At 37.7% G+C, this 14,637-nt stretch overlaps 1 protein-coding gene and 1 long non-coding RNA gene across 27 annotated transcripts in view; one reads left to right on the plus strand and one right to left on the minus strand.

Annotated features, from left to right (window-relative positions):
• adgrb2 (adhesion G protein-coupled receptor B2) overlaps positions 1 to 14,637 on the minus strand; it is a 345,493-nt gene that overhangs the window by 258,866 nt on the left and 71,990 nt on the right. The window lies entirely within an intron of this gene.
• Positions 676 to 2,473, plus strand: LOC310727185. The gene is made up of 3 exons (XR_014533951.1): positions 676 to 961; positions 2,016 to 2,108; positions 2,218 to 2,473. It is a non-coding gene; the product is annotated as an uncharacterized lncRNA (long non-coding RNA).

Here is a 14,637-nt window from a genome sequence, read left to right on the forward strand (position 1 = left end):
TTACAGCATTTGGCAGACACCTTATCCAAAGTTACTGTCATTTTCTACAACTGAGCAGTTTAGGGTAAAAGCCCTTGCTTAATGATCCAGCAGGGGCAGCTTGGTAATGCTGGGATATTTGACCTTAACTCCTGAGCTACCACATCGCAAAATTTCCCGAAATCTTTCCAGATGCACCAGTGATCACAAATGTTGAGCTCAGTAGCTCCTACTTTTAAACCAAAGACTGTAGAAAGAACATTACTTATAATCTTATACTTCTGTACTCATGTTAGTTTTCACTCTCCAGTGTTCTGTATTGTTGAAAGATTTATAATCAGACTCTTGATGTCACCCGAATGAGGATGAGTTCCCCTTTTGAGTCTGGTTCCTCTCAAGGTTTCTTCCTCATAACATCTAAGGGAGTTTTTCCTTGCCACAGTCGCCACGGCTGCTCATCAGGGATAAATACACGCCATTCACCTTGACTGTTGATTTCTGTAAAGCTGCTTTGAGACAATGTCTGTTGTGAAAAGCGCAATAGAAATAAACTTGACTTGACTTGACTTGACCACATATGCACTCAAAAAAATGAGATGTGGCTGCTGTTGGCCCAAAGAATATAACTAGTATATCTATGTTTAAATTAAATAATGTAATGTATCTATGTTTAAATTAAACTTAAGTTTGTGTATTAAAATTGAAAGAGTTGTGTTGACAAAATTTTAAAGTAGTAAGATTTCAGTTTAACACAACTAATTTAAGTCAAACGAATGAAATAGAGTTGTGTTGCTTCTGCAGTACCGTGCTTTGGTCAACAGGTAGAGTAATATCCGCACATGCGCAGATGAAAAGCAGATTCAACGCGAACTTTTCTGCTCTGTTTTTGATAGGCGCCATTTAATGGGAATCAGTTTAAACAAAGTTCACGGTGCAAAAAGAGAAAACAGGCAAAGATTTTTCCTTGTGGACACACAGCCAGGTGAGATTTGTGTGTGTGTGTGTGTTGTTACAAATGAGTGCAATTCTCTTACACTGACTTGGATGTTTTACATGGCACCTCATGACAAAGAAAACTCTGAGGATTTAAGATCTAGAATTGTTGCTCTTCCCAAAGTTGGCGAGGCTGAAGATTCGTTAACAGCCTGAAATTAAGTTACAGTACAGAGGTTTTCCAAGAGGGGTTCTACTTGAAATAGGCCTCGTAAGGTTCCCTCAAAGAAGTCGAGTCCTCCCACCGCAACCTCGCTGCAGCATTGCTTTAGAGGTTGCAAAAGCGAAAGCTTCGCTTGTCAGTGCTCAGACCATACTCTACACACTGCAACAAGTCGGTTTGCAGGCCATCGTCCCAGAAGGAGTCTCTTCTGAAGCTGCTCATAAGAAAACCCACAAACAGTTTGCTGAACATGACCTGTCCAAGAGCATGAATTTCTGGAACCATGTCCTGTGATGAGACTAAGATAAACTTCTCTGGCTCAGATGGAGTCTAGCGTGTGTGGAGAAAATTGTGTCTTGTGTACAGTCAAGCATGGTGGTGGTAGCATCATGAGCCGTGGTTTATTGCGAGAAACATTTCAACATGTACTGTGACATTTTGCTGCACCTGATGCACAGTGCGAGGACTCGACTTCTTTGATGGACCCTTGAAAGGCCTATTCCAAGTAGAACCCGTCTTGGAAAACCTCTGTGCCGTAACTCAATTTCAGGGTGTTACTGAATCTGCAACCTGGATAGTTTGCGACTTTTCATTTGGAACCAGACTGTTTTAATGAAACAGTATGCACCAGAGTTGTGTTTTTGCACCTGCAACAATTGAAACAACTCTGACCTCAAAGATTATTGTGCATCTTTTCCATAGCAGAAATTGAAAAATTCTCCTGATTTAGGACCATTTTTGGAAGTCTTGTACTGGTCGCTAGGATTGACAAATTTGACTTTTGTAAAAACATTACAGTGGGATAATCTGTATGATGCTACTTAAAGTTTTAGATGTACAGTAAAGTAACAGTAACCTATGCTCATTTTACATTGTTCAGAACGTCCCCATCGAGAAAATAAACATCCTGCATCCTGAAAGCCCTTACTGCCTACCTGAATGAAGACCATCAAACCTTGTGAAGGAGTATATGGTAAGTCATTTACATTTTTCTAAAACATATTTTATGTTTCTGTGCAACAAACCCCTCCTCTCCCCCTTGATCTGTTGGTCATTCTTTTTTTTATACTTAATATTTTTAGGATGTTGAACATGATGTCGTTGCAACCTCGATGTGCAACACCACCCTGGGAATCTATGACATCGTACATGAACGAGCAGATGCTACAGACCCATATGAAGATGTTGGCATCATCATTAAAGGCATCCAAATATTTGAAAACCTGAACAATGTGGCAAATGCATGTTCTGTGATACTTGGTCTAATTTATGCATTAAACTTGGCTTACTCACAAGATCTGAGATCCATTTCTGAAGTATTTCAAAAGTTATTTATGGAACTAATGCATACAAGCATTCATACAAGGTCCAGATCCTGAAAAAAACTCTTTTCATAAGGCAGGACATACTGTATGTTTTCTCCATAAAGTTGTGCTGTTTGCTGTAGCAGTACATTTGTTTCAGTACTGAGCATGTTCATTCAAAAATGTTGGTCCTGCATTGATTAACTGATGCATTGTTAGCTTTTTTTCAGTTTCAAAGAAAAAGGAAATATTAAAAAAATAAGGCTTTTGTATTATTATTTTGTAAATGCCTAAGTTTTATTAGTATTATTGAAATAAGTTTTGGAAAAAAAAATATTTTCATATTTTGTACTGTACACATTGTACATCTAAATACCTGTAGATTCATTAAATAAACTAATCAATAAAACCGGAGTATTTGTTTAGGTTGAAGGCGACAATATAAATTTTAGAATAATTGAACTTAATGAACTTAATATATTAAAACTGAATTAAGAATGTTAAATTGATTTAACTAAACAACATTACATTAACTTTATGTAAAAACCTTGAGTTTACTGAAATAAAGATTGTTAATTAAATGCAACCAAACTGAGTTATGTGGAACCTGTTGACATAAGAAAGTTAAGTAAGGCCAACATATCATTTTTTTCAGTGTGGAATGAGATGTTCAAAAAATGCATAATAATCTAATAGTGATGCAACAGATCACAAAACTCATGGTTAAGATCACATTACGATTTTTAAGTCACGAACCAGATCATTTGTTTGGATCAGCAAAAAATGGAGAGGAAACCAATATAATTCGCTTCCATTTACTAAATCTAGTTAAACATCTTCCCCGCTACATGTGGAATGTTCAAAAAGCACATAGGAATCTAATAGTCAGGTGTACCACATATATAAGTGCACCCCAGACCTCCTCAGCTCACCTAATGTATATTGATACGTGGTTTTACAAACTGGCTCAACAAATCTCCACAAACAAACCTTGAAAACTGATGGAACATTTTCCCAGATGATTGGAGATTATTATAACTGTGACTGAAAATGGGATGTTAAAAAAAAAAATCCCAATCTTATGGTCACGTTTGTACACTGTACCTCCAATTTTATAGAAATCCCTTTAAAAGTAGGCGTCGTATTTCTCGAGTAGCACGTTTAGGTTATAAAACGAGAAACCAGACCTGGATCTTCCGAGAGCCAGGAAGCACAACAGGAAAAGAAAGTTTCGGAAAACTGTTACTCGCGTATCAGCTTCATTAAAAGATATATCCCGGGTAATCCTCCCTAATCCGTGCTGCGGAGCGGCGGAGCGAAATGCTTTGTTTAGTATTTAGTTGGTGAGTAAACAACGTCGAAGATGGATGAGAAGAAAGACGTCAGTCTGCGAGGAAACGCCAGGGGAGCGAGGAAGGGTGGAGCGTGCAAAAAAGACAGATGGGTAGCACAAATCGGACTACTTTAAGTGCTCTGACAGTGTTAATAAAGAGTTACTCTGTAAATCAGCTTTTCCTCCCTTCCTCCTCTCTCTCTCTCTCTCTCTCTCTCTCTCTCTCTCTCTCTCTCTCTATCTCTTGCTGTTCCTGCATCCTTTCCTCCATTCATTCATTTATCTCTGGCTGCATTTGCACTCTTCATTCCAGCTCCTACGCCTCAGCTTCACTTTTACATTCTCTCCTGATGCACTCTATCTCTCTTTCTTTCCCTCTTTCCCTTAATTACATATGGCCACTAAGATGCATTAGCAGGCTACAAGCCAATGTGCCACCACCACCACCACCACCACCACATCGTTCCATCTCTCTCCATCTTTCTGACAGCTCAAGCTATTTTTCACCCTCCCTACTTTCCTGTGCATCCTCCGTAGATGGACACGCATGACTGTGATTTTTGTTTTTCTTTTTTCTTTCTTTAAGTTTGTTTGTCATTCGGCTGCACCTCCTGTTTTTCTTTTCCTCTCCTCTCAATCAAACTCATGCTGCGATTGCTGCTGTCTCCTTCCTTCCTTGCTTGTTCTGCAACTCCTCCTCTGCAGCTTGCTTCATCGGCTCGGAGCTGTTGCTCTTTTTCCGGGTTCAAGCATCAACAACGGACAAGATTTCACTCACACACATACACTATTTGGACAAAATTTTGAGTAGACCTGACCATAAGATTTGTAGGAGAAACTTCCCATTCGAAATGTAGTTCCTATTTCCTGTTAGAAAAACCTCCCACTCTTCTGGGTAGATGTTTTAGATTTTAGAGTGTGCTTCCAAAGATTAATTAAGCAAGTCAGGTACTTATGTACACTTAGTGTTTACATTTATTTCAATAGGGCTGAAGGTCAGAGCTTTATAGCACTAGATCTTCCACTCCAACTCTAATCCATATAAAGGATATATTCATGGAAGCTGGAAAATTTTTGTGTCTAGTGAACTAGGCATCCATAGACATCTTAGGAGGCATTGGACTTTGGATCAGAAGGTTGTGAGTTTAAAACCCAGCCACACCAAGGTGCCACTCTAGGGCCCCTGAGCAAGGCCCTTAACCACATAGTTGTGAGAATGTATAACGGGCAGCTGAAAAAATGCCATGAATGTAAACATAAATCCTAAACAATTGTGTGCCTCCAAATTTGTAGTAACAGTTGTTCCAGTTGTTGTGTCCCAAAGTTTGTCCCAAAATTCCGTATAAAGTAATAAAGTAATAAAGTAAATAAAGCAATGAATATATTATTAAAAATCAAAAAGTGTTCCTACACAAAGGTTCGCTACCTAAATCAGTATGTGGGCTGCAATTAGTAAAGCACCAGACTTGTGGGAGTTCTTCAAAAGTGGTTAATAAAAGCTGGAATTTGTTTTGCGTAGGGACTTTTAACAATATGCAATAACCGACTTCAAACGGATTTCCAGGCCGTCATTTTAATGTGCTTTTTTTCTGCGGAAAGTTTTTTTCGAGATATTTCTTTTCTCTCCAGAACCTCTCTCTTCGACCTAATCGAAGCTGAACGATACCCATGCAAAACCCTCAGCCATCCATCATCGTGTGAAAAAGGCAAAGAGAGGAAAATGGTGCGAAAATACCCAGATGCAGTCGGAAATATGATGGGGATCGTTGAGTCGGTCCTGTAGACAGTCGATCCACGGCTTAATGTGAAGATTGATGATTGGTGTCTGGCTGTGTTCATGGCTGAGTTAAAACGCATGTAGTGAAGAGTTGATAGCGTAGTAGATTGGTATTGGGATCTCAGTTAGCTACAGGATTGAGCTGGAATCAATCGTTGAGTTGTAACTCACTGTATAAAAGCCACAGGATTTTCTCGGAAATTATATTACCATTTAAAATTGCATGTAAAGGATTATTGATACTATACTAGAATGTATGGACCAAAAAATTGCGTGACACGTGACCATAAGATTCAAGAGCATTTTTTGACCATCCCATTCCACATTTCCTTTCCAATTCAATTTAGAATAATCTCCATTCTTCTGGGAAGATGTTTCACAAGATATTGGAGTGGAGATTCGGACTCATTTAGCCAATAATGTCAGGTCCTGAGTGAGTAAGATTTCCAATTATTCTCAAAGGTGTTGCTTAAGGTTGAGGTCCATGATTGTTATACTGGGCAATTACTTTTTCAAAAATCAACTGAAGGTAAAATTTACTTCTATATGATCAGAAATTCTATACAACTGTCTGAAGAACCATTAAAAGCTGGGATAACTTTTGTCCCAATATTGTACATTTAACCCTCTGATAAATTTTTCTTTAGTTGTTAAATAATAATTTGCTCATAAAAAAAGACTATTGGTATAATGTTTGTGTCACAGGTCAAATAAGAACTTAACAAAAGGATTACAAACCCAAAATAATTACAATAATTGAATCTGTATTGTCTTGTGTAGTCTGTCTATAAGCTACATTTATAGTGTTGTACATTTGAGAGTCATCAACATCTGGAACCAAATTCGTTGTGTGCACCTGATTCTAAATAAAAAACATGTCTGGGAAATTATTTTTACATCACTGGCTGTTAAATCGAAGTATCCACTGGTAGTGAAGCTGGAGTCGAAAGTAAGGTGAGAACTTTTTTAACAAGGAAAGGTGTGAACGGTGTCACGCAGGTGCTTCGAAATCTATTAAAGTTGCACTACAGGAAAGCGACAAATAATGAACTAAACACGAGGTGCTGATGTCAAAGAGTCTCAGGGAAGCACCAGCACAATGTCAAGCCTCCTGGTGGTTTTCTGGACAAATCGTACCTTGGCTTTTTGACACAAACAGGTGCTGGGTTTCTCGTAAACATGATAACAAACGCAAGGCACATCACTGGGTTTCTCTTACACACATGAGCAAATACATATATTATAACAGAGAGCCATATTTGTTGATTGATTCATTATCGAGAGATTTTTGTGAAATTTTGTTAAAATCTGTTGTATGAAACTATTGTTACATTTATGTTCTCCGTCAAACATTTTATTTAGATAGTACAGTGATTGTGATTGTGTACAGGGATGAGTGTAATTTTACTGCTTATATTTCAGATAATTATTAATATAAGCATAATAATAATCATAAATTGCCTTCACCTCTTTTTAGACGCCATTACCTTAATCACATCTCTGTAAATTCTATTGTTATGATAATAATAATAATAATAATAATAATAATAATAATAATAATAATCATCATAATAATATTAATTATTATTATTATTATTATTATTATTATTATTATTATTAATATTTTTTTGTAATAATAATAATAATAATCATAATAATAATAATAATAATAATAATAATAATAATAATAATACATATGTTTATATTTATATATTTTTTAATATAAAATGATTACATTAATAATAATAAGTGCATTTATATTAATATATTTTCAACTAACTATCACATTTATTTATTCCTAATTAGTTAATTATTATTATCATTAGTACTAGTAGTAATAATGATAATAATAACAATGAGTAAATAATTGTAATATCAACACTTTCATCGTTCTGAATTGTGTGTCCAGAAAAGTACAGATTATTTTTTTTTTTAAACAAATTAAATAATTATCCAGTATCTCACTGCAGTTTTGTTTGTTTTTGCTGGTGTTGTTCTTATTGAACAAACCACATATTCCTGAACAATAAGAACTAAATGTAGAATTCTTGTTAAAATGAACTCATTCATCTAAATTGGCTTTTTTATAGACTTAAAAATTTCTGAATCCTTAATAGACTAAATATAAACTGCGCCCACGTACGTTTCAGAGAATCTAGCAGAGGCAGGGGAGGACTGCAAAGTGACATCAATTAAAAGGAAAGCAAATGAAGTTGCCACTTTCAGCTCCTTCTAGATTCACACACACACACACACACACACACACACACACACACACACACACACACACACACACACACACACACACACACACACACACACACACGAGTGCATGGACAGAAATAAATATAGGAAAACAGCTCCACGTTGATCATGACCCCGTACCTCGTCCCCTTCACACATCCCACCTACTGCATCCTGCTAATCCATGCACCAACACACTAAATCATTGAGAAAGAAGTGTGTTTAAATTCGCACTGGGTTTCTGAAAGTAATCGGGTAACGAAGGCCAAAACAAGGAGCTCTTCTGCAGGATCAAAGAGTCAGCAGTGGCTCTCAACCCAGCTTACATAAAACTCTAATGACCCTTCAAACACACTGGCTTGAACACATGCCGACATCTAAGTCAGGTTAAGGAGACACAATGATTTCGAGAGGCATGTTAAGAGGTCCACATGAGACCGCAAACAGGAGTGTTTAATCAAGTGCGTGTACATGCCCGTAATGGCCCCGAAGGATGGGGCATCGATGGAGGGATGGAGGGATGGCGAGGAAAATGAACAGATGAGGTAGTTACTTTTTAGTCCCCATTAGGTCCCCATTATGCAGTTATGTCATTCGGGTAAAATGTGTTTTACGATCTCTCTTCAGTTTAAACCTCAGTATTTAAAAGTTATTAGTCTCATCTTCAGGTTCTGTCAGTGTGTAAGTAACATCCCAGCAAACAAGCTTGTGGTGGATCATCAGACCCTTGCACAAAGTGGGTCAACATACTGCTTTTCCTCCTTCGGTCCTTACAGCTTATGGTAATTGAGAAAGTAGTTAGATAAGGAGGAATATATAGATATAGATATATCCACTATATGGATACATTTGTGCACACCTCATTATAAGTGTTTTTTTGAGCATCCCATTCCCCATTTGCTCTCATAATAACCTAAACCTCCTGGGAATATCTTCCACCAAACTTTGGAGTGTGCTTGTGGATATTTGTGGAGATTCAGAGAAGTCAGGTATTATGTAGAAAAAGTGAGAAAACCTGAGGTGCAGTCAGCCCTCTGATTTATCCCAAAGGTCTTCAATAGGGTTAAGAGGGTTCTATAGGAGGAGATTTTTCACATCTTCCAACCCATGTTAAGCATATCTTCATGGCTTTGAGTACATTGTGATGCTGGAGAAGGTTTAGGTCATCTATATTACAAGATTATATTTACATATATGGAACTTGGCAGATGCTCTCAAACAGCCGCTCATACATAGCAGTTGAGGGATAAGGGCCCTGCTCAAGGGCCCAGTAGTGGCAGTTTAGTGGTGCTGGGATTTCAACTCAAATGACCGTTCTGATCAGACGGCCAACATCTTAACCACTGAGCATTCATCCACATCCCAAAAAATCCTGTAAAATTGTGCACCTCCAAGTTTGTGGGTACAGTTTGATGAATAATCACATATTGTTGGGAAAGTCAGATGTCCAAATACTTTTGTGTGGATAATGTACATGGTACTGAACATGCACAAGGTTTGATGTGTGTCTGTGTCTTTCTGTAGCTTTGATTACAGCAAATAAACCCGATTATTGGCAGATTTAGTCAATAGTTGACAGGGTTTGATATGACGAGCCTGCAAGGGCTGCCGTTAATCAGCAGTGTGATCAAATATCTTTTATTAACCAAACAGCAATTAAAGAAGTACATCAAATAAACCAAGCAAACGAGGATCATCAGCACATTTTGGATGCCCAATGGTTTGTTTCGGGTTTTCTCATAAAGAAGCAATTTACCAAATTGCATTCTGGTTCTGCCTGGTGTCACGACTGATCAACCAGAGACCCTTACTCACCACATTTTTATTTTTCAGAATTGGTCAGTTTGATGCTTGAGGTTGTCCCTTAAGTAGGGGCTGAACGTCAACTTGTTGGACTCACCAGATGTCCTCAGATTGAACATTTCAATCTAGGTCAGCACAGAGCATCTAGCTGACATTAACTACCATATCTGACCCACTTTGTTAGTCTGGGTAGAAACCCCTCAATACAGCGACGATCATTAAGGTAAGACATAGAGACCTGAAAACCCCCTCAGTCCTCCCCCTCATCAATATTATCACTCGCCCTTTGCACTGTTGTGGAAACCAGGGATTAGGAATATTGCTCCACCCTCAGGCAATGTCTGACCAAGCCACTTTCTGGAATATCAAAGGATGTCCCCTAGGAAAGGAAGCTAAAAAGGTTCATTTCGAGTTCCCGCAAGGTCGTTGTTGAAGGCTATTTTATCTCTACCTCTGAGGCCCACCTAGCACTAAAGGCTATCTTCTATTGACATGCTTACACTCCCTTTTAGACTTACTGTGCTTCACCTATCGATTTATTCATTCGCGCTGCAGGTAGTTAATAAGCAGCAAAGCAACAGGAGCGGAGTTTTAATTTTTCAGGGACAATGGACACATTGAGGAAATTGCAGTCGCACCAAAAGACAGGCTCGCACGATACTCCTTCCTGTCAAAAGAAAGAACGAAGCGACGAATCTGGGCTCATTCGAAAGGTTTGACGTATCAAATGATGTGTCAAAAGAATGTATTAAAAGATTAAAATATATTTTAATACTTGCTAGTCATCGAGCCATTATATTGCTAATATAGCATGCTATCAATGGTGTTTTCTTTCATTTTCTTTTCCTGTCATTTAGATTTAAAAAAAATTATAATGGACTGGGAAAAATTTGGAGGTGGAGGTTAATGTAAATGAATTCAAGCAAACAGACAAAGAAATGTGATTAATTTTCTTTTTTTCTGTTTAAGCCAAACTCAACTAAAATGTATGCCGGATTTCCGACCAAAAAATGTAATGCAGATTTTCTTTAGTTTTTTTTAAACTGTTTGCATTTGGCAACTCCACAAACAAAACAAACAAAAAAAAAAAGCAGTGCAAAAAAAACTCAAAGACTGAATTGGAAATATTTTTGGCTCACATCAAAAATTAGCTGCATATCCAGAGCCTCTGAAAAACAAAAATAAAAAATGGAGAAATTGAGGGAATTTATAGTACGGTCTGTCCAGGGCGATATAAGCACGATCAAAATAAAATGGTTTGGCACAAAATAAAAAAATACTTAAATAAAAAACAAACTCTTAATAATCGAGTTACAGTTTCTCTGCGACTCTACCAAACCATGACAAAAGCTTTTTAAAACGGACCGGTGCCGTAGCGAATCGAACTGATTTATAAGCCAGCTTTCATCCTTTTGAAAAGAAATCATACCTTCCTCTAAATATCTGTTTTCTCCTTAGGGCATTGTGCGCTAACTCTTCCAGAAATATCAATTCTGCTCTTTGCACTGCTTTGGCTTACATCAATACTGTATATGACCAAATGTATATATTTTTTTACTTTTTGAACATCCAATTCCACGTGGCGTCCCCATTTACTCCTATAATAACCTCCACTCTTCTGAGAAGATGTTACACTTCTAGAAATTAATTTAGCCAGTTAGTAAAGTCAGGTACTGATGTAGCTGAGGAGGTAAAGAGGCCTGAGCTTTTCAATTCAATCCAAATGGTGTTCAACAGGGTAAAGCTTTAAGCATCTTCCACATCATCCAACTTCTAGATATGGAAAGCATCTCCTTACGGAGCTGGCTTTGTGCACAGGGTCTTTGGAGCAGGTTTTGGGTCTCCTAGTCAAGCGAGGGGAAAAAGTTCATGCTAACACATCTAAATACATTCAATCTAAATTTGTTTGGGAAAGAACCAAGTGGTTGGAATTTTCAATGCAGAAATTAGTCCCTATCATCCTTATTCCTAATGAGTGAGCCGAAGTTAACAGGGATGAAGGAAAACCTCCCCCAGAGACTACCTTAACAACCTTAAGGCCAGCCAGACACCAGATATTTCCAGAAAGAGAGTAGAAAATGCTACTGTTAATTTTTTTCTGCTAATCTATTCAAAAAAATATTACATAACATTTGCATTCGAGTGTGTTGGAGTATTGAATTTGATCAAAGGAAGGCCATTAGGGGCAGCAAGTCTTTCTCTGCTTGCCTAAACTCTATCCGAATCACCGGCTTACGTATTAATATATTTTCACCCATGAATATGTATGAAATGATTCCCAATAGTCTTTTCTCTTCACTTCATACTGTTGCATAGGTGAGGTCCCAACCCACACTTGTAGCAAACTGCACAAGCTCAAATATATTCGTGTGAATTTTAAAACTTGTTCTTTCATTCCAAAACAACTGACAGGAGAAATCTATTCAGTTACAGAAACACTTACAAGGACATTTAAAAGACGGACTTTTCTGGAAAAGCTGGACATCCTTAGTGTCATCATTTTTATTATTTTTTTGGATATATATATATATTATAGTATTGTAAATTTTTTTATACTTATATTACCTACTTTATGGTGGTACTTTATTCTTTTATTTCTATTTAATATACTTTTATTTTATTGAATTTTTTTTTCTTTTTCCAATTTTTTTGTTAGACAGTCATAAAAAGGATTTCACTAAATGTCCTTCTCTGTATAAATTTGTGTGCAACAATTAAAATTTCATTTCATTTGAAGGTCAGCAAAAAACTGTTTATCTTTTTTCGTGAACCGTGTATACCTTTGCGTTTTTGTTTTTTTCACGTCGAATTAAAAAAAAAAATCATTTTGAATCCCTAGAAACCATGGTCGGTGCTGCTGTGGCTCCAGTGAAAGGAGACATGTTGAATTGTGTTTATTGGTTTTCTTGCTTTATGCCATTTGTTCTCACTGTATGAGACTTCTGTCTGTGATACAGTGCTCTGTTATACTGCGTTTCTCAACAGTTTTCTGTAGCCGTGGCATCATAATGATGGTATTCAGAGGTGGCTCGGTTCAGGTAGGACACCACCGGAGGTGTAGGTTTGAAACACACAGTTAATGACAGTTTTCAGAATTTGATTTCATTGAAAACATCCCTTACTCATGTGAACGTTTTTCACCAGGTCACCACACAAGCACACATCAGGAAATTAGCCTGCGCTTAATAGATAACCTGCCTAGCAATGCAGGACGTGTACGAATCAATCGATCGAGTCCAGCAGGACGTGTGATGAATCGTCGCTCAGTTAGCCACCTCAGCGGTTTTTCATAAACTTCGGTAAAAGACCAGAGGTCAATAACGCGGCATGTAAATCCCATCCAGTGTGTTCATTGCTGCTTGTGCTAGAACTCGTGCTTTCAACGCCGTCTGTCCCGCAGCATCCGAATCGACGAGAAAGTCGGATTTTCCGCGCATAACCAAGATCAAACCAGTTGGAACATGAAAAGCGTGTTCACTTTCCACATACTGTTTATTTAAAAAGAAAAAAAAGTCTGAGAAAAGTAACCATGGCAACATGCCCCTCTCTTTCTATCTCTCTATCTCTGTATCAATCTATCTATCTCTCCACAGCGCTGCAAGATTTAAATTGGTTTAGCGTGATATATAAAAATATTTTTTTGTCATGTTTTTTTTTTTAACTCAGATTGAAGCTGTTTAGAAATGCATAAAGAATGTTCCTGAGAACTGGCTCTGATGAGAAATGATTTTCACCATGGGGTTATTAGGATTGATATACACTGCATAAACACACGCTGCTTTGAAAATTGACTGACTGCAAAGAGAAAAGACGCATGTTCAGCCGAGAAAAAAAAAGAGACAGAAACGTCCCGAGAGTGACAATGCTAGTGCGTCGAGAGCGAGGGTTTTTTTGCTGCCTTCTGGTTGCCGCATAAAATTCGTAGTTTGCATGAGTCTAAGGTTTTTCCTTAAAGTCAACAAAAAGGCGAAAATTCGAAGCCAAATGATACGTTATGTGGAAGGCGATCATAACAATCTCAACAGGTGTTGGAACCCGCAGTCAGATTTCTCTTATCTGTCCATCACAGGCACTCATACACACATACATACTTCATCAGGCTGTCTCTCTTCTCAGCAGGAGGCATCGGAGATTAACCGAATACATAATGACATTTTTTTTTTTTTAAATGGCTGCTTATAGATGCACAGACATAACTAGTTCAGATATTAATACACACACACACACACACACACACACACACACACACACACACACACACACACACACACACACACACACAAACACACACACAAACACACACACACACCAAGCAAGCAAGCTAAAAGCATGTAAATGCAAGCAATCATTTTTTTGTGGGGTTTTTTTTGTGTTGCATCAATAATGTGCAAGAGCAAAAAGGCTTAAAGACATCGAGACCCTTCCCACCATAAAAAATTATCTAGTTCTTTTTGTTTCTATGCAACAAACATGTAAATGTCATTTAAAAATATAAAGAGTTGGTTTCACCAAACAAATATATAAATTTCCATGTTCATTCATTCATTCATTTTCTCCCGCCTATCCGTAATTCGGGTCACGGGGGCAGCAGTCTAAGCAGGCCCCCGCCTTCGACTGCTGCCCAATCCTCACAGCACCGTCCCTTACGGTCCCTCCTGCAGGTGGTGAGCCCACGGGAAGCATTTCCATGTTTACATTGAAAATCCTTAATGGTAAAAATTCACACTTTCACACAGCTTTTCACAGCTTTTCACACTTTCAGCACCTGGACAGTTCTCCAATCATTCCACTAAAATACTTTGCCCTGCCTCTTGGAAAACATTTCTTTATGATCAAGTTCATCCCAGAGCAGTTAAACAGGATTTAGGTTCAGATTTAGAACTGGCTGAAGGATGCAGGAAAATCAAAATAGTCTTTAATAGGAGCAAGAGCAGAGAAAAATACAGACTGTCAGCTACCAAAAACTTACAAGGTAGCTGACAGGGGCTGGAAGAGAATTTAAGGACAAAATAAAGAGATCCGAATACCAAAACTAGAGGTA

Source organism: Silurus aristotelis, assembly GCF_946808225.1.
Source record: "Silurus aristotelis genome assembly, chromosome: 6".
NCBI classification, from domain to species: domain Eukaryota; kingdom Metazoa; phylum Chordata; class Actinopteri; order Siluriformes; family Siluridae; genus Silurus; species Silurus aristotelis.